The 22,859-nt window shown below is 47.8% G+C and overlaps 1 protein-coding gene across 3 annotated transcripts in view; it reads left to right on the forward strand.

Moving 5' to 3' along the window:
* Nucleotides 1–22,859, forward strand: part of LOC112253480 (furin) — a 194,998-nt gene that overhangs the window by 141,276 nt on the left and 30,863 nt on the right. The gene's annotated exons all lie outside the window — the stretch shown is intronic.

The raw sequence follows: 22,859 nt of genomic DNA on the forward strand, positions 1-22,859 counted from the left end.
AGTAGGGCTGCTTTCTCTCTTGATGGTGATTAAAAACATGTAGTATGTTGTGCCTTAGGATCCCCCCTTTCTTTAAAATTCAATCTGACTCTCTCAGAAACGAATGCGACACAGGGTTTCTGTCTGTGGCAAGGATAAAAATGTGGGTTTGTTTTGTATGTTTGGCCAGCAGCCAGAGGAATATACTGTGTTTGTGGGTGACATGTGCTAGTGTGCACGTTTTTAGTCATGTTTATGAGTTAACTGTCACGTTCAGTGTGTGCATTCTTGCATGGGTATGTGTGATTGTGTGTGCACATTGACAAGTTGACTGTTCTATTCATGGATTGGCTGATAAACATGTTACCAAAGCAACACAACGAACAAGCACAACATCTTAATTGCTAAGATTTAACTTGAATTGCTTCTTTGTGTTCACGGATGGTGTACGACATGTTAGCATATGCTGTGCATGGCATATTGGGGGAAAGGGCAGAGCTGTCAGTGAAGAATAGCCATTTTCATGACAGTGTCATTGCTTATGAATCACTCTAATCCAACGTGTGACAGCCGAGGTCACGCGATAAGTGAAGTGTAGAAAACATCATTTTACTTTTTTCTCTACTTTCCAAGTCTTTGTCACAATTTCTCTTGAGCTGTGCAAAACTTTTCTGTGTCGATTAGTATGAATTGTGAAAGTGTCTTGTGTTGCATTTTTTTCTATACATTATGGGTAAATAGCAGGTGGGTAATGTAATGAATTACAGAGCCACGCTCCAGTGTAATCAACTTCTCAGCTTGAGATAGAGCTCCTACCCTTTTCCTCTGACGCACCAGTAAGGTACTGTGTACTAGGGTTTAATAGCAGGAACCGGGTTACCGAGATTTACAGAGATTTCCTGCCCAAACTCACTTCTGTATCCTGGGATAAATAACTGTGCGAAAAACTGTAAATTAAAATACATTATTTATATGAACAGCATGAGGTGAAATGGAACTGTTAGATTATATGCAATGTCTAAATCTGGCATCTCCGTGACCTCTCTGCTATCTGCATGATCAATCATCAACGCTCAGGGTGGGAACAGGAAGTGCACCACATTATGCAGCACAGTTCGCAATGCATGTGTACAGTATCATGTCATTAGTTGGTAAAAAAAAAAGTATTGTGACAGGTACTTTACATTTGCTGCAGCCTATGCTAGAGTAATATTAATGCGCGCCTAATTTACACATCTCCATCTCGCTTTATTTTGTTATTGTAAATATCTTTTTTTTTTATTGGAGCTGCAGAGTTTTAAAACAACCTCTATTATTCAAATATCATTCAAATTTAATTCAAATTGAATCCCCAAAAATTCATGAAAAAATGACAGGTTGAAATGTCTTGAGTCAATAAGTATTCATCCCTTTTGTTAGGGCAAGGCTAAATAAGTCCATGAGTAAAAATGTGCTTAACAAGTCACATAATAAGTTTCATGGACTCACTCTGTGCAATAATAGTGTTTAACAGGATTTTTTAATGACTTCCTCATCTCTGTGGAATGCTGGCCCATGTTGACTCCAATGCTTCCCACAGTTGTGTCAAGTTGGCTGGATGTCCTTTAGTTGGTGGACCATTCTTGATGAGCGTGAAAAACCCAGCAGCGTTAGTTCTTGACACAAACCTGTGTGGCTGGCACCTACTACCATACCCCGTTCAAAGGCACTTAAATATTTTTTCTTTCCCATTCACTCTCTGAATGGCACACATACACAAGAGGGATTGAAGATGGATGCAAGCTTGCTCTTGTTTGCTGAATGTTAAATACAGCAGCCAAAAGAACTTGAGTGGAGTTTAAAAGACCCAAAACCATTCAGTCTACAGGAAGAGAAGCGAAAGCCTTCTGCATCTTATTCTAGTCCTATATTATTCAAGCATGCCATTACAATGATGAAGATAAGGGCAACAAAACATATTTATTTTTACTGTTGGAAGCGAGGAACGGAATAAAGCAACAATAAAGAGACAAAGAGGAGGTAATACACACTTCACACAACATTAGGTGAAATATTAGTTAAGGTATATGCGTCCGCCTACTAATTATACAAATGTAAAATAGGTTCTATGATATTTCAACATTTAAATCTAATTCGCTAGCCTATAATTGTAACTTCCACCAGCATTGCGTGTTCTCTCCTAGCTTCAAGGTTTGAGCGAGGTGTGTAATTCAAGTCCATATAATACCGTATAATACAATACATTATATAAAATAAAGCTTAGATTCATAAAATAAAAAAATTATACCATGGCATTGTTAAATACTTGTTTCTGATTGGCTTGAAGGGCATTCTAGAGCGTGCGTTATTTCGTTCTTATCCCTTGCTTGCTAGTGAGCCAACTACGGCTAACTTAGTCACTTCAAACAGTGCAGCCAGAATAACAACAGTAGCTGCATTTGCATTTGTTAAGGTGTTTTTTTAGTGACATTTATTTATATACATCTAAAGCAATGAGCTAATGAGGCACGATTTAGCCTGGTATAGAAAATGTGCTCTCTCGTCAGGACCCTGTTGTTCAGGGGAGCTCCCCAAAAACACACTACATGATCAAAAGTATGTGGTTGATACGGTGACCGTATTACTGCCACACCAGCGGTCACGAGTCGTGACAGCAGTCAAATTCCACGTGACCGTCTAGTCACGATAATTAGGCTTCTCCAAGCTCTGATTCTGCTGATGGTCATTAGTAGCCTACCGAACTTGCTAACAGCCTGGTACTCAGCACTCTATTGTCCCTCTAATCACTCTGACATCAATGCAAATGTAATCCAAACAAACACTTCATGAGAGCCCATTAGCTCATGTTGCGCAACATTTCTATAGGCTATGCAATTGTGTGAGAAAACAGATTGATGGACTCTATTAAAAAGAGGAGGATCCCACCAGCTTTCAATCAGCTAGGCCTACTATATTTATTTCTCAACTTTCCTAGTTTATTAAGCACATTGCTTCTCTATACAACAGGAGTATAGTCTACCCGCTATTTTCCACTGCCCCTGTTTGTTACGGTTTTCTTCCGTTGAAGGAGAGTCGGACCAAAATGCAGCATGGTTAATTCGATACATGTTTAATAGACGAATAAACACGATCAATACAAAAACAATAAACGTATGTGAAAACCTATACAGCTTATCTGGTGAATACAAAACACTGAGACAGGAACAATCACCCATGAAACACTCAAAGAATATGGCTGCCTAAATATGGTTCCCAATCAGAGACAACGAGAATCACCTGCCTCTGATTGAGAACCGCCTCAGGCAACCATAGACTTTGCTAGAACACCCCACTAAGCCACAATCCCAAAACCTACGAAAAACCCCAATACATAAACACACCACAAAATAAACCCATGTCACACCCTGGCCTTACCAAATAAAGAAAGAAAACACAAAATACTAAGACCAGGGCGTGACAGAACCCCCCCCAAGGTGCGGACTCCCGGCCGCACACTTAAACACATAGGGGAGGGTCCGGGTGGGCGTCTGTCCACGGTGGCGGCTCGGGACGTGGACCCCACTCCAACCAAGTCTTAGTCCCCCTGTAACGCGTCCTTTGATTGGCGACCCTCGCCGCCGACCTTGGCCTAATAACCCTCACCAAGGACCCCACTGGACTGAGGGGCAGCTCGGGACTGAGGTAGAAGCTCGGGACTGAGGGGAAGCTCGGGACTGAGAGGGAAGCTCGGCACTGAGGGGAAGCTCGGCACTGAGGGGAAGCTCGGCACTGAGGGGAAGCTCGGCACTGAGGGGAAGCTCGGCACTGAGAGGAAGCCCAGTACTGAGAGGAAGCCCAGTACTGAGAGGAAGCTCAGGCAGGTAGTTGGCTCTGGCAGATCCTGGCTAGCTGGTGGTTCTGGCAGATCCTGGCTGACTGGCAATTCCGGCAGATCCTGGTTGACTGGCGGATCCTGGCTGAATGGCGGATCCTGGCTGAATGGTGGATCCTGGCTGAATGGCGGATCCTGGCTGAATGGCGGATCTGGAAGATCCTGGCTGACTGGCGGATCCTGGCTGACTGGCGGATCTGGCTGCTCTGGCTGCTCCATGCAGACTGGCAGCTCTGGCTGCTCCATGCAGACTGGCAGCTCTGGCTGCTCCATGCAGACTGGCAGCTCTGGCTGCTCCATGCAGACTGGCAGCTCTGGCTGCTCCATGTAGACTGGCAGCTCTGGCTGCTCCATGCAGACTGGCAGCTCTGGCTGCTCCATGCAGACTGGCAGCTCTGGCTTCTCCATGCAGATTAGCAGCTCTGGCTGCGCTGAACAGGAGACTCAGGAGACTCCGGCAGCGCTGGAGAGAAGGAAGGCTCTGGCAGCGCTAAACAGGCGGGAGACTCCGACAGCGCTGGAGAGGAGGAAGGCTCTGATAGCGCTAGACAGGCGGGAGACTCCGGCAGCGCCGGAGAGGAGGAAGGCTCTGGCAGCGCTAAACAGGCGGGAGACTCCGACAGCGCTGGAGAGGAGAAAGGCTCTGGCAGCGCTGAACAGGCGAGGCGCACTGAAGGCCTGGTGCGTGGTGCTGGCACTGGTGGTACTGGGCCGAGGACATGCACAGGAAGCCTGGTGCGGGGAGCTGCCACCGGAGGACTGTTGTGTGAAGGTGGCACAGGATGGAACGGACCGTGAAGGTGTACTGGAGAGCCTGAGAGCAGGGCTGGCACAGGACGTGTAAGGCTAGGTAGGTACACAGAAGGCCTAGTGCGTGAGGCTGGCACAATCTTCACCAGCCGACTAACACGCACCTCAGGACGAGTATGGAGCGCTGACCCAGGTGCCATCAAATCCCCGACACGCTCCGTCGGGCGAATATCGTACCTAAAGCACCAACCTAGCAACTCCCTCATAATTCTCTCCTCCACTTTCCCCATTAACTCCTTCACAGTCTCTGCTTCTCACGATAAACAGGGGGAGTTGGCTCAGGTCTGAACCCTGACTCTGCCACACTCTCCCTGAGCCCCCCCCCCTCCCCCTCCCCCCAATAAATTTTTGGGGCTGACTCTCGGGCTTCCTTCTGCGCCGCCGTGCTTTTCTCTTCATACCAGCGCCTCTCTGCTTTCGCCGCCTCCAGTTCTTCTTTGGGGCGGCGATATTCTCCAGGCTGTGCCCAGGGTCCTTTTCCGTCCAATATCTCCTCCCAAGTCCAGAAGTCCTGTGATCGCTGCTCCTCACGATAAACAGGGGGAGTTGGCTCAGGTCTGAACCCTGACCCTGCCACACTCTCCCTGAGCCCCCCCAAAGAAATTTTTGGGGCTGACTCTCGGGCTTCCTTGCCAACCGTGTTCCCTGTTGTCCAGACCCCGCGCCTGCACTCCCTCCCAGACCACTTCCGAGATGCCCACTACAGGCACCGGACTCCCTGCCTTTCTGACCTCCTCGTACAGGTGCCTGTGATCTAAACCTACTCGGGCAACTTCAACCTCAGGGTGCGCACGCAGCCACTTGGCCGCATGACCAAAGTGCCACGGCAACTGTTCCGCCCGAGGACCCGTGTTAGACCACACCATTACGCTTCTCGCCTGATACGAGAAGAACACCCGCAGGAGGTAACTGGACGGGTGTATCACTGGATGAGCAAGCTCAGTTAACAAGAAAGAAACACAAATTGTGTCCAGCTTGAGGGGGAAATGTGGTACCCCCCTACCTCCCTCCCCGATGGGACAGATCATGCGTGCCCTGGCGACCCACTCGCACCTGCCACTCCACATGAACTAAAACACAAGCCTCACTAGAGGCCTCCTCAGACAAGCCGGCAATGGGTAGATGTGTTGCCATCTCTTTTGTATTTGGCGTACATCCATCCACCTTTAGGACCAGGACTTTGCCCAAAAAAGACAAATACCTAGCCTTTCACATTGCTAGCTTCCTCTGTACCACTGCGATACGCATGTTCCAGTTTAGCGTCGCTGAGCCGGAGGTCTCAAAATGGACCCCGAGAATCCTCAGGGCCCCCTCACAGAGAGAGAACCCCCCCAGGCACATCCGTTCTACCGCGCCATCTTCCGAAAAACTTGACGGAAGACTTTGCATGGTTCAGAACCGCTCCCGACGCTCGGGTGAAATCCCCAAAGATGGCAAGGGAACTTGTCAGGCACGAGTCCTTGCACACTAGCAAGGAAGTGTCGTCGGCGTACTGCGTCATCTTAACACGCAGCCCACCACTTCCAGGGATCAACAAGCCTTCCACCCCTGTGTCTGCCCTAATGGCAGCCCCCAGAGGCTCCATGTACAGAACGAAGAGGAGAGCCGAGAGTGGGCACCCCTGCCTGACCCCAGACGAGAGGTCAAAAATGTCACCCAAGTGACTATTTACACCAACTCGGCACCCCGCTCCGACATATAATGTACGAATCCATCCTATGAACTTCTCCCCAAATCCTAATCGACCTAACACTCCGAATAAAAATGATCTATTCACGCGATCAAAGGCTTTCGCCTGATCTAGCGCTGCTACCATTAAAGACAGTCCCCTATCTTCAACCCAAGCGATGGAGTCCCTGATTAACTGTAGGTTCCATCTAATAGAGCGGCCCTCTACCCCGCACGTCTGATCCTCATGGACGACGTAGGGAAGGGCTGTGCGCAACCGGTCCGCTAAAATCTTTGCAAGTAGCTTGTAATCTACACACAGCATGGTCAACGGCCGCCAGTTGCCAAGGTCTTTTACTTTCCCCTTCTTATATAAAAGTGACAGCACACCAACAGCCATTGATCCCCCCGGGACCCCCGTCTCAAGGATGGCCTTCAAGACTTCGAGGACCACTGGTCCAAGTATACCCCAAAACTTGAGATAAAACTCAGCCGGCAGCCCATCCATCCCAGGCACCTTCCCTTTTCCCATCCTCCTAAGAGCGCTCTCAACCTCTTCTAGTGAGATCTGGGCCTCCATCACTTCTCTAATGTCCTCCGGCAACCGCCTGACAAGTGTTCTAAAAACACATTTCCCTGCTCTACATCTATTTCCCTTTCCTTAAATAAACCTTGGAAATGATCAGTTGTCACCCTGACCATATCCTCTGGTTCTCTAACTATACTACCATTTTCTTCCCTAACGCCATGCATTTCCTTCCTACTCTGTCTGGCCCTAACCGACTTAAAGAACATAGCAGAACAAGTCTCATTGTGTTCTAGAAAGCCACTATGCGCACGCTCCAGGAAAGCTTGAGCCTTCCGCTCCTGCAACTCCCTGAGCTGCGCCTTTAGGGTTGCGGATCTCTCCCAGTCAAACGACACGCCGAGGTTGCCTGCCTCGTACTCGAGTTCAATTAACCTTTGGATACGATCCACCTCCCTCCTCTCCTCCCTTTTTTTTCCTCTTGCAATACCCTATTATAAAAGCCCTAATCCTCACCTTAACTAATTCCCACCACTCTAACACCCCCTCGCACATGGACCGGAGGCCTTCAAGCCTCCAAAAGAAACCATAAAACCCGTCAACAAAAGCCTGCTCCTCCAGCACATCCCGATCTAACTTCCAGTACCCCCTACCAAAGAGGCAGACTGGCGACCCCACCTGCAGGAGCACCCCGTCGTGATCCGAAAAGAAAACAGGCAACAGCCGCCCAGACAACTTACCCAAAGATCTGGGTACAAAAATATAGTCGAGCCTCCGCTCAACCCCCCTGGAGTTGCGCCATGTAGGACCGGCTATTTTCGGAGTAGTGTGCAGACCACCATCAACCAGACCATGGCAAGCCATTAGCCCGGTAATGGCACCTGCACTGCTATCCCCCCTATTCCTAAATCTGTATTAAAATCCCCCCTATCACTAATTTCCTATTTGTGACACACAGGGGCGTCAGACTGTCCACCATCTCCCTCCTGTCTGCCACCACCTGTGGCCCATACACCACCACTAATCTAAATTTACCATCCCTTATCGTGACATCCACCCCTATAACCCTCCCCTGCATTACCACAAAAGAATCCTCCACTTTTACCTCCCTGTGCCCACACAAAATCCCTACCCCGATGAGTGCACCCCCCCAACACCCCAAACCGACTCCCCCTTGTCCCACTCCCTCTTAAACTTACTAACATCTCCTCCATCCCTCAGCTGAACCTCCTGTAAAAAACAAAAATCAAACCCCACACCCTCCAAATAACTAAAAACCGCCCTCCTCTTAACAAAATCCCTTAAACCCCATACATTTAAACTAACAAAAGTAAAATTAGACCCCATGAAAAAATGAGATTAAAACATGTAATACACTCAAATTCTAAACCCAGACAGAAAAAAAAAACAGGAGACTCACCCGATGCTCCCCTGCTCCATATCTACCGGTGAGAACACCATCCGTACTCCCGACATCCCCCCCTCTTCCTCCATCTCACCAACCCAGGATGCAGGAATAGTGTTTGGCTCCGGGGTGCCCTGCACCCTGGGTCTACCCCCACACTCCTCCCCCTCCCCAGTGCTGCAGCTGGTTTGTACAAAAAATCGGGGAGGCTGAGTCCCCAAACAAAAAACTCCCCACCTCCTCCTGTACCCAGTCCTGAGTCTTGTTAGGTGTGTCCCCACCCAACAGAAGTTGAGGGCCTGGAGAAACCAGCAGCAACCCAGAGGTTTCTCCCACCCCCATCACTCTCTTGGTCATCCCCTCCCTCTCACTGTCGGCCAATCGCACCCTCCTCTTCATTCTCTTCTTTGGTGATGGCGGCAGTGGAGAGATACCACCCTCCCCCCCCCCGCCAGCTCCTCCACCATACCCCTCATCTCTTCCACCAGGGCACTTTCCCCCCAGTCCACTTGCTCTTCCACAGTCTCCTTCTCCAACACTCCTCCCTCGCTTTCTTCTCTCTCATGCTCCTCCACTCGGTTGCCTTCTTCTGCCGCTTTTCCTGGTTCTCCTACTCCCGTGCCTTCTGTTTCCTTCTCTCTTCCATCCGCCGCTTCTTGCTCCTCCTCTTTCCTTGCAGCCTTCCCCTCTGGACCTGTACTCTGGTCATGAGGCGTGCTTCCTTCCCCTCCTCTTCTTCCCCCATCCCCCGCTCCTGCTCCCCCCCCGAGCCGCAGACGCATATGACCTCTGACGAGCCGGGCACCCCCGCCACAGGTGTGCTGATGAGCCACACCCGTGGCACGCCTTAGGCTTGTCACAATCCCTCGCCTCGTGTTCCTCAGATCCACAAAATCTGCATTTTCTTGTGCTGCACGAAGCGAATATGTGGCTGTAGGCCATACAGCGCCTGCAAAATGGGGGCTGACATACATAAAACAACGTCCCCCTGTCAGCCCCTAGGGAGAACATAGCAGGAGGATGGAGGTAGCCACCATGTCCCTTTGGGTCCTCCCTGAGGAGGGCCTGGAAGCCTCTCCTGCCATTCCAAAACCCAAGGGAGTCTTTGAGGTGCCTTGCTGAGGAGACGTTATCCATGTATCTCCCCAGAAAGGCCCTCACCTCTTCGTCCTTAACGTATGGGTTGTAAATGTTGACAGTTACAACCCTAAAGTTGTTCTTCGCCAGGCTTGTTATTTCATAGTGGCTCATCGGCCTCTCACCTCCCACTGCTCTTGCCCTTCTCAGGATATCATCGTATTTCTCCTCTGTATATAGTGCCACGTCGTATGCTCCCTCCAACGAGTTGCCTTGGAAACAAAACACGTCCTTCACCGTCAGCTTTAGAATCCCCATCAATATTATCCTTCCAAAAGTTTCCCGTCCTAAAGGCTCCAACTCCTTTTCCTTCCAAGCAAACTGAATCGTGTTGGCCAGCCCAATCCCAGGGACCGACCGTGTTGATGGATTTTGCACCATCTCCGCAAGGAGAATGGCGCACGTTCTCTTCTCTTACAAAACAAGGAAAAAAAAAACCAAAAACCAAATTTTTTTTTTTTATAAAAAATAATTTATTACCTTCAATACCATTCATTCTTTACAACTCATAATTTTCATACATACTCCAACAATGGTATTATAATTTAACTAAACAAAACAAAACCCCAAACAAAACCTCAGGGGAGCATCGTCCCTCCCCATCACCCTACAAACTACCTTTCCCTATCTCCCCGTCCCTAATCTATCCCCTTACAAATCTAAATGACACCCAGCCCTAAACCCCCTTCCACCTCTCCCGAGCAGCATGCTGCCCCCACTTCCTCTCCTCCCTCTTCATCCTCCCCCTCAAATCTCCTTCCACCCTCCTCACTATCCCTTCCACCCCCAATCTCTCCCTGTCTTCACCATGTTCTGCCTGGCTTCCCACAGCCCCCGTTTAAAGAGACTCATGAGAAGCCAGAGCAGAAACCTGTCCCTATCCGTCCCTCTCGCTCTCCCTACACCTCTCTCTAACCTGGCCCACGTCAATACAAAATCCCCCTTACCAAACCTAACAACACCCGTGCCCTAGCCCATACTACTCCGGCAAAGGCACAGTCCCAAAAGACATGGCGCACAGTCTCCTCCCTGCCACAAGAGGATCTTGGACAGGTGGGGGATTGCACCAAACTATACCGGTACAAGATGGAACGTACCGGCAAGCACTTATGGAGGCTCAACCAATTCAGGTCCTTGAGCCTGTTGTCCAGACCCCGCGCCTGCACTCCCTCCCAGACCACTTCCGAGATGCCCACTACAGGCGCCGGACTCCCTGCCTTTCTGACCTCCTCGTACAGGTGCCTGTGATCTAAACCTACTCGGGCAACTTCAACCTCAGGGTGTGCACGCAGCCACTTGGCCGCATGACCAAAGTGCCACGGCAGCTGTTCCGCCCGAGGACCCGTGTTAGACCACACCATTACGCTTCTCGCCTGATACGAGAAAAACACCCGCAGGAGGTAACCGGATGGGTGTATCACTGGATGAGCAAGCTCCGTTAACAAGTAAGAAACAAAAATTGCGTCCAGCTTGAGGGGGAAATGTGGTACCCCCCTACCTCCCTCCCCGATGGGACAGAGCATGCGTGCCCTGGCGACCCACTCGCACCTGCCACTCCACATGAACTGAAACACAAGCCTCACTAGAGGCCTCCTCAGACAAGCCGGCAATGGGTAGATGTACGCCAAATACAAAAGAGACGGCAACACATCCACCTTTAGGACCAGGACTTTGCCCATAAAAGACAAATACCTAGCCTTCCACATTGCTAGCTTCCTCTGTACCACTGCGATACGCATGTTCCAGTTTAGCGTCGCTGAGCCGGAGGTCTCAAAATGGACCCCGAGAATCCTCAGGGCCCCCTCACAGAGAGATAACCCCCCAGGCACATCCGTTCTACCGCGCCATCTACCGAAAAACTTGACGGAAGACTTTGCATGGTTCAGAACCGCTCCCGACGCTCGGGTGAAATCCCCAAAGATGGCAAGGGACCTTGTCAGGCACGAGTCCTTGCACAGCAGCAAGGAAGTGTCGTCGGCGTACTGCGTCATCTTAACACGCAGCCCACCACTTCCAGGGATCAACAAGCCTTCCACCCCTGTGTCTGCCCTAATGGCAGCCCCCAGAGGCTCCATGTACAGAACGAAGAGGAGAGCCGAGAGTGGGCACCCCTGCCTGACCCCAGACGAGAGGTCAAAACGTCACCCAAGTGACTATTTACACTAACTCGGCACCCCGCTCCGACATATAATGTACGAATCCATCCTATGAACTTCTCCCCAAATCCTAATCGACCTAACACTCTGAATAAAAAGGATCTATTCACGCGGTCAAAGGCTTTCGCCTGATCTAGCGCTGCTACCATTAAAGGCAGTCCTCTATCTTCAACCCAAGCGATGGAGTCCCTGATTAACTGTAGGTTCCATCTAATAGAGCGGCCCTCTACCCCGCACGTCTGATCCTCATGGACGACGTAGGGAAGGGCTGTGCGCAACCGGTCTGCTAAAACCTTTGCAAGTAGCTTGTAATCTACACACAGCATGGTCAACGGCCGCCAGTTGCCAAGGTCTGTTACTTCCCCCTTCTTATATAAAAGTGACAGCACACCAACAGCCATTGATCCCCCGGGACCCCGTCTCAAGGATGGCCTTCAAGACTTCGAGGACCACTGGTCCAAGTATACCCCAAAACTTGAGATAAAACTCAGCCGGCAGCCCATCCATCCCAGGCACCTTCCCTTTTCCCATCCTCCTAAGAGCGCTCTCAACCTCTTCTAGTGAAATCTGGGCCTCCATCACTTCTCTAATGTCCTCCGGCAACCGCCTGGACAAGTGTTCTAAAACACATTTCCCTGCTCTACATCTATTTCCCTTTCCTTAAATAAACCTTGGAAATGATCAGTTGTCACCCTGACCATATCCTCTGGTTCTCTAACTATACTACCATTTTCTTCCCTAACGCCATGCATTACCTTCCTACTCTGTCTGGCCCTAACCGACTTAAAGAACATAGCAGAACAAGTCTCATTGTGTTCTAGAAAGCCACTATGCGCACGCTCCAGGAAAGCTCGAGCCTTCCGCTCCTGCAACTCCCTGAGCTGCGCCTTTAGGGTTGCGGATCTCTCCCAGTCAAACGACCCGCCGAGGTTGCCTGCCTCGTACTCGAGTTCAATTAACTTTTGGATACGATCCACCTCCCCCTCTCCTCCTCCTTTTTTTCCTCTTGCAATACCCTATTATAAAAGCCCTAATCCTCACCTTAACTAATTCCCACCACTCTAACACCCCCTCGCACATGGACCGGAGGCCTTCAAGCCTCCAAAAGAAACCATAAAACCCGTCAACAAAAGCCTGCTCCTCCAGCACATCCCGATCTAACTTCCAGTACCCCCTACCAAAGAGGCAGACTGGCGACCCCACCTGCAGGAGCACCCCGTCGTGATCCGAAAAGAAAACAGGCAACAGCCGCCCAGACAACTTACCCAAAGACCTGGGTACAAAAATATAGTCGAGCCTCCGCTCAACCCCCCTGGAGTTGCGCCATGTAGGACCGGCCATTTTCGGAGTAGTGTGCAGACCACCATCAACCAGACCATGGCAAGCCATTAGCCTGGTAATGGCGCCTGCACTGCTATCCCCCTATTCCTAAATCTGTATTAAAATCCCCCTATCACTAATTTCCTATTTGTGACACACAGGGCGTCAGACAGTCCACCATCTCCCTCCTGTCTGCCACCACCTGTGGCCCATACACCACCACTAATCTAAATTTACAATCCCTTATTGTGACATCCACCCCTATAACCCTCCCCTGCATTACCACAAAAGAATCCTCCACTTTTACCTCCCTGTGCCCACACAAAATCCCTACCCCGATGAGTGCACCCCCAATACCCCAAACCGACTCCCCCTTGTCCCACTCCCTCTTAAACTTACTAACATCCCCTCCATCCCTCAGGTGAACCTCCTGTAAAAAACAAAAATCAAACCCCACAACCTCCAAATAACTAAAAACCGCCCTCCTCTTAACAAAATCCCTTAAACCCCTTACATTTAAACTAACAAAAGTAAAATTAGATGCCATGAAAAAATAAAATAAAATCATGTAATACACTCAAATTCTAAACCCAGACAGAAAAAAAAACAAAAACAGGAGACTCACCCGATGCTCCCCTGCTCCATATCTACCGGTGAGAACACCATCTGTACTCCCGACATCCCCCTCTCTTCCTCCATCTCATCAACCCAGGATGCAGGAATAGTGTTTGGCTCCGGGGTGCCCTGCACCCTGGGTCTATCCCCACACTCCTCCCCCTCCCCAGTGCTGCAGCTGGTTTGGAAAAAAATCGGGGAGGCTGAGTCCCCAAACAAAAAACTCCCCACCTCCTCCTGTACCCAGTCTTGAGTCTTGTTATGTGTGTCCCCACCCAACAGAAGTTGAGGGCCTGGGGAAACCAGCAGCAACCCAGAGGTTTCTCCCACCCCCATCACTCTCTTGGCCATCCCCTCCCTCTCACTGTCGGCCAATCGCACCCTCCTCTTCATTCTCTTCTTTGGTGATGGCGGCAGTGGAGAGATACCACCCCCCCGCCAGCTCCTCCACCATACCCCTCATCTCTTCCACCAGGGCACTTTCCCCCCAGTCCACTTGCTCTTCCACCGTCTCCTTCTCCAACACTCCTCCCTCGCTTTCTTCTCTCTCATGCTCCTCCACTCGTTTGCCTTCTTCCGCCGCTTTTCCTGGTTCTCCTACTCCCGTGCCTTCTGTTTCCTTCTCTCTTCCATCCGCCTCTTCTTGCTCCTCCTCCTTCCTTGCGGCCTTCCCCTCTGGACCTGTACTCTGGTCATGAGGCGTGCTTCCTTCACCTCCTCTTCTTCCCCCATCCCCGGCTCCTGCTCCCCCCCCCAGCCACAGACGCATATGACCTCTGACGAGCCGGGCACCCCGCCACAGGTGTGCAGACGAGCCACACCCGTGGCATGCCTTAGGCTTGTCACAATCCCTCGCCTCGTGTTCCTCAGATCCACAAAATCTGCATTTTCTTGTGCTGCACGAGGAGGCGAATATGTGGCCGTAGGCCATACAGCGCCTGCAAAATGGGGGCTGACGTGCATAAAACAACGTCCCCCTGTCAGCCCCTAGGGAGAACATAGCAGGAGGATGGAGGTAGCCACCATGTCCCTTTGGGTCCTCCCTGAGGAGGGCCTGGAAGCCTCTCCTCCCATTCCAAAACCCAAGGGAGTCTTTGAGGTGCCTTGCTGAGGAGACGTTATCCATGTATCTCCCCAGAAAGGCCCTCACCTCTTCATCCTTAACGTATGGGTTGTAAATGTTGACAGTTACAACCCTAAAGTTGTTCTTCGCCAGGCTTGTTATTTCATAGTGGCTCATCGGCCTCTCACCTCCCACTGCTCTTGCCTTTCTCAGGATATCATCGTGTTTCTCCTCTGTATATAGTGCCACGTCGTATGCTCCCTCCAACGAGTTGCCTTGGAAACAAAACACGTCCTTCACCGTCAGCTTTAGAATCCCCATCAATATTATCCTTCCAAAAGTTTCCCGTCCTAAAGGCTCCAACTCCTTTTCCTTCCAAGCAAACCGAATCGTGTTGGCCAGCCCAATCCCAGGGACCGACCGTGTTGATGGATTTAGCACCATCTCCGCAAGGAGAATGGCGCGTTCTTTTCTCTTCCAAAACAATGAAAAAAGAAAAACCAAAGTGACTGAGCCTATCTGTTGCAAACAAACACAAATCAAAACAAATTTCAAACATATAGTATTTAATATATGTAAAGACAGGATTAAATCAAGAACTGTGTGATTGGGTGACAATAATAGAGCTTGTGAATGATGCCCAGCTTCAGGCAAGAAAGAGCACATGCTTTTTTTGCGACTTTTTAAAATTATAGTCGCACACCTCATGTAGCCTAGCCCATAGGCCTATATGTTTTGATAGGTTTTTTTTTTAAATGACATTCAGGAGCAAAAGGTTTAAAATGGTTGTTTTTAATTCATTGAAGAAAAAGAAGAAAAAAAATATATATATATTGGAATGGAATATAACTAATATTAAATAACATTAGAATATAACATTTAATAACAATAACTTAACAAATTAATTGATGTGGCAACTCTCTTATGCTATGGTATTGCACTATTCTAATTGGTACAAAGTTACAAAATTAGAGCACAACTCATGAGCCTCCTACACTGCTCACACCTAATCCAGTCCCCACCTGTGACTGAAAACAGGAGGAGAGATGCCAATTGAAAAGCTCTCTTAAAAACGTAGCTATCTAGCTATGTGACATAAAATGCTGTGTAAAATAACTAAAAGGCTATAAAGTAACATAAATTGTAAAGCTATCAGTGCCTAGTGGACTGCAAGTAAAGTTGCTAGCTAGCAAGCTAGCATAAACTAGGGCTAATTAGGCTAGGCAATATCTAAATGACAGGTGGAAACACATTCAAATCAAATGTTTTGTCACAAGCGCAGGGTACTGTGAAATGCTTACTTAGAAGCCTTTAACCAACAATGCAGTTCAAGAAATAGAGTTAAGAAAATATTTACTAAATAAACTAAAGTAAAAATCTAATAAAAAGTAACAATAAAATTGCATAACAATAACAAGGGGGTACAGGGGGTACCGGTACCGAGTCAATGTGCGGGTGTACAGGTTAGTCGTGGTAATTTGTACATGTAGGTAGGGATAAAGTGACTATGCATAGATGATAAACAGCAAGTAGCATAAGTGTAAAAACAAAGTAAATGTAAATAGTCTGGGTGGCCATTTGATAAATTGTTCAGCAGTCTAGTTGGGGATAGAAGCTGTTATAAGGAGCCTTTTGGACCTAGACCTGGTGCTACGGTACCGCTTGCATTCATAACCCTAATGGGGGGCTGGGGGCAGTTACCCCAGAGGGCTAGTTATACCCATCTGCAGTGCTTGAGTTTCAAGTTTGGGGAAGATCATTTTCATCATAAAAATGCACCTTTATAATGAAAGCACTACATGCATTATCACATTTGTGGTCACTTTTTAGAATGGTGTTTTCCTGCTAATGGAACATTTGCGCTTATAGCCTAATGTCGTGTGCACATTGCTGCGCTTATAATGTGAAGAAATAGCCTCATGGTTTATTAACATTTTAAGCTAAACGTTCTCATCTGTTGCGTCAGGCTCATTGCTTAAGAGGTTTTTTGATGCTAGTCGTTGTATTGATTTGGGATCTATCGCATCTAACAAAAATATGTATTTCTCATATAGAATAGGTCAACTTTTGTACTATGGGGGATAATAGATTGACATATGCTAATGCTTTTGCTGTTCATTAGAGCTACTCATCTTGTTGGCTGACGAAAAGTAAATGTGGTCAGTTCTTCCAATATCTATTTTTTTGTACCTTTTTTATTTAACTGGGCAAGTCAGTTAAGAACAAATCCTTATTTACAATGACGGCCTACCCCAGCCAAACCCTCCCCTAACCCGGACGACGCTGGGCCAATTGTGCGCAGCCACAATGGGGCTCCCGTTCACAGCCGGTTGTGATACAGCCCGGGATCGAACCCGGGCATGTAGCGACACCTTAGACCACTGTGCCACTCGGTCATATCTTCAATATGTGCACCGGAATTGGATAAGGACACGTGCAGTTGTGTCCCCGATGTGTCTGACTTCACTTATAGCCTGTGAGAAAGACCCGATCACGTGATGGAGAGCCATGTGAATGAGAGGTAGTGTGTTCAGCCTGCGCAAAAAAACAACAAAGCAGAGCTCGTGCCTTTCTTGCAACTTTTTTCAAATCATCATTAGAGTTGGATCATGCAGCCTTAATGTATTAAAACCTCTTGATACTACCCATCCCAGATCCGGGAGCGGGGCTTTCACCTGCAATATCAGTTCTGTTATACTCACAGACAATATTTTTACAGTTTTTGAAATTAGCATAACGCAACGGACATACATATTACTAGAAAATATTCCTATTCATGAAAATCACAAGTGAAATATATTGAAACACAGTTTAGCCTTTTGTTAATCACCCTGTCATCTCAGATTTTCAAAATATGCTTTACAGCCAAAGCAAGACAAGCATTTGTGTAAGTTTATCGATAGCCTAGCATAGCATTATGTCCAGCTAGCAGCAGGTAACTTGGTCACGAAAATCAGAAAAGCAATCAAAGTAAATCGTTTACCTTTGATGAGCTTCGGATGTTTTCACTCACGAGACTCCCAGTTAGGTAGCAAATGTTCCTTTTTTCCAAAAATATTATTTTTGTAGGCGAAATAGCTCTGTGTGTTTCAAATTAGCTCCATAATATCGACAGAAACATGGCAAACGTTGTTTATAATCAATCCTCAAGGTGTTTTTCAAATATCTATTGGATAAAATATCAACCGGGACAATTGGTTTTTCAGTAGGAGCGAAAGGAAAAATGGCTACCTCTGTATTTTACGCGAGAATCACTCTGAGAGACATCAGGTGACCACTTACACAATGTAGCCGCTTACAGGTATTCTTCAACATAAAGGCATAAAACTACGTCACAATGCTGTAGACACCTTGGGGAATTACGTAGAAAAAGTAATCTGGTTGATAACCCATTCACTGCTCAATAGGGACGCATCGGAACGCAGAGCTTTCAAAACATGAGTCACTTCCGGATTGGATTTTTCTCAGGCTTTCGCCTGCAATATCAGTTCTGTTATACTCACAGACAATATTTTTACAATTTTTGAAACTTTAGAGTGTTTTCTATCCTAAGCTGTCAATTATATGCATATTCTAGCATCTTGTCCTGACAAAATATCCCGTTTACTTTGGGAATGTTATTTTTCCAAAAATGAAAATACTGCCCCCTAGTTACAAGAAGTTCAAAATCAAAACATATAGCTCAACATTTGTATCACAACTAAAGTTACTTAACTAAAAATGAAGCACTAGCCACTTTGTTAACCGCTCAACATTCCCTCAAATCGTTTAGAGAAAATATCCTTTCTATTTTATTCAGCTGTGTTCAATTGTATTCTTCATAATATAAAATAGAATTCTAAGCAAATCTTGTCTGCTAAATGAACTAATGTAGCCCACAGCCATATGGCATAGCCAGATCAGGGCCTAACATAAGTAAATCTCAGAGGATGCTATTCTGTTCTTCTGAAATAGCCTACATTTTCTTCATATATTACATGGATTTATTAACTTTTTCAAATGTAGATGTTCCAAATGTTTACATCAGAGAGTTGAAGGCTATGCATGAAAGCCAGGAGATGCTAAATATGTTTATGTTAATAATGGTCAATTACCATGAGACTGACAGTTATTTACCTGACAATCACTTGCTGACAAAATTTCATGACCACCATATCCCTAGTTGCTCCTAGATGTTTCCACTTCACAATATCAGCACTTATTGGCAGCTCTAGCAGGGCAGAAATTTGACAAACTGACTTGTGCGACAGTGCCACGTTGAAAGTCAGTAAGACCATTCTACTTCCAATGTTTGTCTATGGAGGTGGCATGGCCTTGTGCTCGATTTCATACACCTGTCAGCAACGGATGTGGCTCAAATAGCCAAATCCACTCATTTGTAGGGCTGTATATATATTTTGTATATGTAGTGGAGTTGCTAAAGCAAGTGCATGTCTCTCTTCTTAGGTGTGTGCGTATACTTGTGTGTGTTCAAGTTATATAGGTCACGTGTAGGTACAGTGAAATGCTTAACTTGCAAGTCCTACAAAACAGTGCACTATTCAATATCAAGATAGTGTAACTAATAAGAACTAAAGACCAAGAGAAATAAGAGAGGAAGCTATATCCAGTACAGGGTCAGTGCCAGTACCAAATTAACAATGTGCAGGGATTATCAATACTGGAGTATTTGAAGTAGAAATGTACATGTAGGCAGGGATTAGTACAAAGTGAGTGGTAGAAATACTAATGGTAATCAATAATTAATGAACAGCAGCTTAGTGGTAGTAATAAATCTAATCAATAAAATTTTTAGCAGCAGCCTAGGTGTGAGGGAGAGCAGTAGTTGTTAGCTATTTAACAGTCTTATGGCCAGGGGATAGAAGCTGTTAAGGAGTCTGTTGGTCTGAGACTTGATGCATCGGTACCGCCTGCCGGACGGGAGCATGGAGAACAGTCCATGTCACGGACCAGGATGTCTTGCTCCCAGGCAGACTAAATCACTTTTTTGCCCGATTTGAGGACAATACAGTGCCACTGACACGGCCCGCAACTAAAACATGCGGACTCTCCTTCACTGCAGCCGACGTGAGGAAAACATTTAAACGTGTCAACCCTCGCAAGGCTGCAGGCCCAGACGGCATCCCCAGCCGCGCCCTCAGAGCATGCGCAGACCAGCTGGCTGGTGTGTTTACGGACATATTCAATCAATCCCTATCCCAGTCTGTTGTTCCCACATGCTTCAAGAGGGCCACCATTGTTCCTGTTCCTAAGAAAGCTAAGGTAACTGAGCTAAATGACTACCGCCCCATAGCACTCACTTCCGTCATCATGAAGTGCTTTGAGAGACTAGTCAAGGACCATATCACCTCCACCCTACCTGACACCCTAGACCCACTCCAATTTGCTTACCGCCCAAATAGGTCCACAGACAATGCAATCTCAACCACACTGCACACTGCCCTAACCCATCTGGACAAGAGGAATACCTATGTGAGAATGCTGTTCATCGACTACAGCTCGGCATTTAATACCATAGTGCCCTCCAAGCTCGTCATCAAGCTCGAGACCCTGGGTCTCGAACCTGCCCTGTGCAACTGGGTACTGGACTTCCTGACGGGCCGCCCCCAGGTGGTGAGGGTAGGCAACTACATTTCCACCCCGCTGATCCTCAACACTGGGGCCCCACAAGGGTGCGTTCTGAGCCCTCTCCTGTACTCCCTGTTCACCCACGACTGCGTGGCCACGCACGCCTCCAACTCAATCATCAAGTTTGCGGACGACACAACAGTGGTAGGCTTGATTACCAACAACGACGAGACGGCCTACAGGGAGGAGGTGAGGGCCCTCGGAGTGTGGTGTCAGGAAAATAACCTCACACTCAACGTCAACAAAACTAAGGAGATGATTGTGGACTTCAGGAAACAGCAGAGGGAACACCCCCCTATCCACATTGATGGAACAGTAGTGGAGAGGGTAGTAAGTTTTAAGTTCCTCGGCGTACACATCACAGACAAACTGAATTGGTCCACCCACACAGACAGCATCGTGAAGAAGGTGCAGCAGCGCCTCTTCAACCTCAGGAGGCTGAAGAAATTCGGCTTGTCACCAAAAGCACAAACTTCTACAGATGCACAATCGAGAGCATCCTGTCGGGCTGTATCACCGCCTGGTACGGCAACTGCTCCGCCCACAACCGTAAGGCTCTCCAGAGGGTAGTGAGGTCTGCACAACGCATCACCGGGGGCAAACTACCTGCCCTCCAGGACACCTACACCACCCGATGTCACAGGAAGGCCATAAAGATCATCAAGGACAACAACCACCCAAGCCACTGCCTGTTCACCCCGCTATCATCCAGAAGGCGAGGTCAGTACAGGTGCATCAAAGCTGGGACCGAGAGACTGAAAACAGCTTCTATCTCAAGGCCATCAGACTGTTAAACAGCCACCACTAACATTGAGTGGCTGCTGCCAACACACTGACTCAACTCCAGCCACTTTAATAATGGGAATTGATGGGAAATGATGTAAAATATATCACTAGCCACTTTAAACAATGCTACCTAATATAATGTTTACATACCCTACATTATTCATCTCATATGTATATGTATATACTGTACTCTATATCATCTACTGCATCTTTATGTAATACATGTATCACTAGCCACTTTAACTATGCCACTTTGTTTACATACTCATCTCATGTATATACTGCACTCAATACCATCTACTGTATCTTGCCTATGCCGCTCTGTACTCACTCATACATCTTTATGTACATATTCTTTATCCCCTTACACTTGTGTCTATAAGGTAGTAGTTTTGGAATTGCTAGCTAGATTACTTGTTGGTTATTACTGCATTGTCGGAACTAGAAGCACAAGCATTTCGCTACACTCGCATTAACATCTGCTAACCATGTGTATGTGACAAATAAAATTTGATTTGATTTGATGTTTCGGGTGGCTGGAGTGTTTGGAAATGTTTCGGGCCTTTCTCTGACACCGCCTGGCATGTATGTCCTGGATGGCTGGGAGTTAACCTCAGTGATGCACTAGGTCTTCCTGGCGAGGGCAGTGCATTTGCCATACCAGACGGTGATACAACCAGTCAGGATGCTTTCGATGTTGCAGCTGTAAAAGTTGATAAGGACCTGAGGGGCCATGCGAAAAAATGTCAGCCTCCCGAGGGCCAATAGGCACTGCCATGCCTTCTTCACGACTGTGCTGATGTGAAAGAACCATGTTAAGTCCTCAGTGATGTGGACACCGAGGTACTTGAAGCTCTTGACTCTCGCCACTGCGGCCCCGTCGATGTGGATGGGGGTGTGCACCCGCCCCTGTTTCCTGTAGTCCACCATCAGCTCCTTGGTCTTACTGACATTGAGGGAGAGGTTGTTGTCCTGGCACGACATTGCCAGGTCTCTGACCTCCCTGTAGACTGTCTTATCGCCGTTGGTGATCAGGCCTACCACTGTTGTGTCTTCAGCAAACTTGATGATGGAGTTGGAGTCGTCGGTGGAGGGAACTATGGTGTTGAATGCTGAACTGTAGTCAAACAGCATCCTCACATAGGTGTTCTTCTTGTCCAGGTGGGAGAGGACAGTGTGGAGTGCGATTGTGTTGTCTGTGGATCTGTTGGGGAGGTATGCAAATTAGAGTGGGTCTGGGATGATGGAGTTGAGGTATGCCATGACCAGCCTTTCAAAGCACTTCATTATTACAGATGTGAGTGTTAGAGGGTGGTAGTCATTGTTGCAGGATGCCTTTTTGGGAACAGGAATACTCGTAGTCAGCTTGAAACGTGGGGATCACAGGTAGAAAATGTCCTTCAAGATGCCTGCCAGCTGGTCTTCACATGCCCTGAGGACACGCCTTGGAATACTGTCTGGCCCTGCGGCCTTACGAGTGTGTTTGTGTACGTACGTGCTGCATGCGTGCTTGTGTGATGCCCAACAGAATGCCAGCAGCAAGGTAGAACTGAGAGGTGTGATGGACCTGCCGTCCTCAGATCGCCTGTCTCTATCTCTTTACACAAGGCAATACTGCTCATAATCATTGATGAAGGTCACAGTAAATAATTCAGACATATCAATAGTATCCCATATTTCTCTCTGTTGGCCTGCGTCCAGTGACCGTCCATCATAGTTTTAGACAGTGCCATGTCCTTCAGTTTTATCTCCACATTTGACAAGATAGCAGGTCCGGTGAACAGGTCAGAGTTCCATATCCGCAGGCAGAACAGTTGGCCCTCAGTGTTTTTCGTCTATTCGTTGGTGTGCTGATTAGGCTTGGGCGGTATCCAGATTTTTACGTTATGGGATTT

Source organism: Oncorhynchus tshawytscha, linkage group LG06 (genome assembly GCF_018296145.1).
Source record: "Oncorhynchus tshawytscha isolate Ot180627B linkage group LG06, Otsh_v2.0, whole genome shotgun sequence".
Classification (NCBI taxonomy): Eukaryota; Metazoa; Chordata; class Actinopteri; order Salmoniformes; family Salmonidae; genus Oncorhynchus; species Oncorhynchus tshawytscha.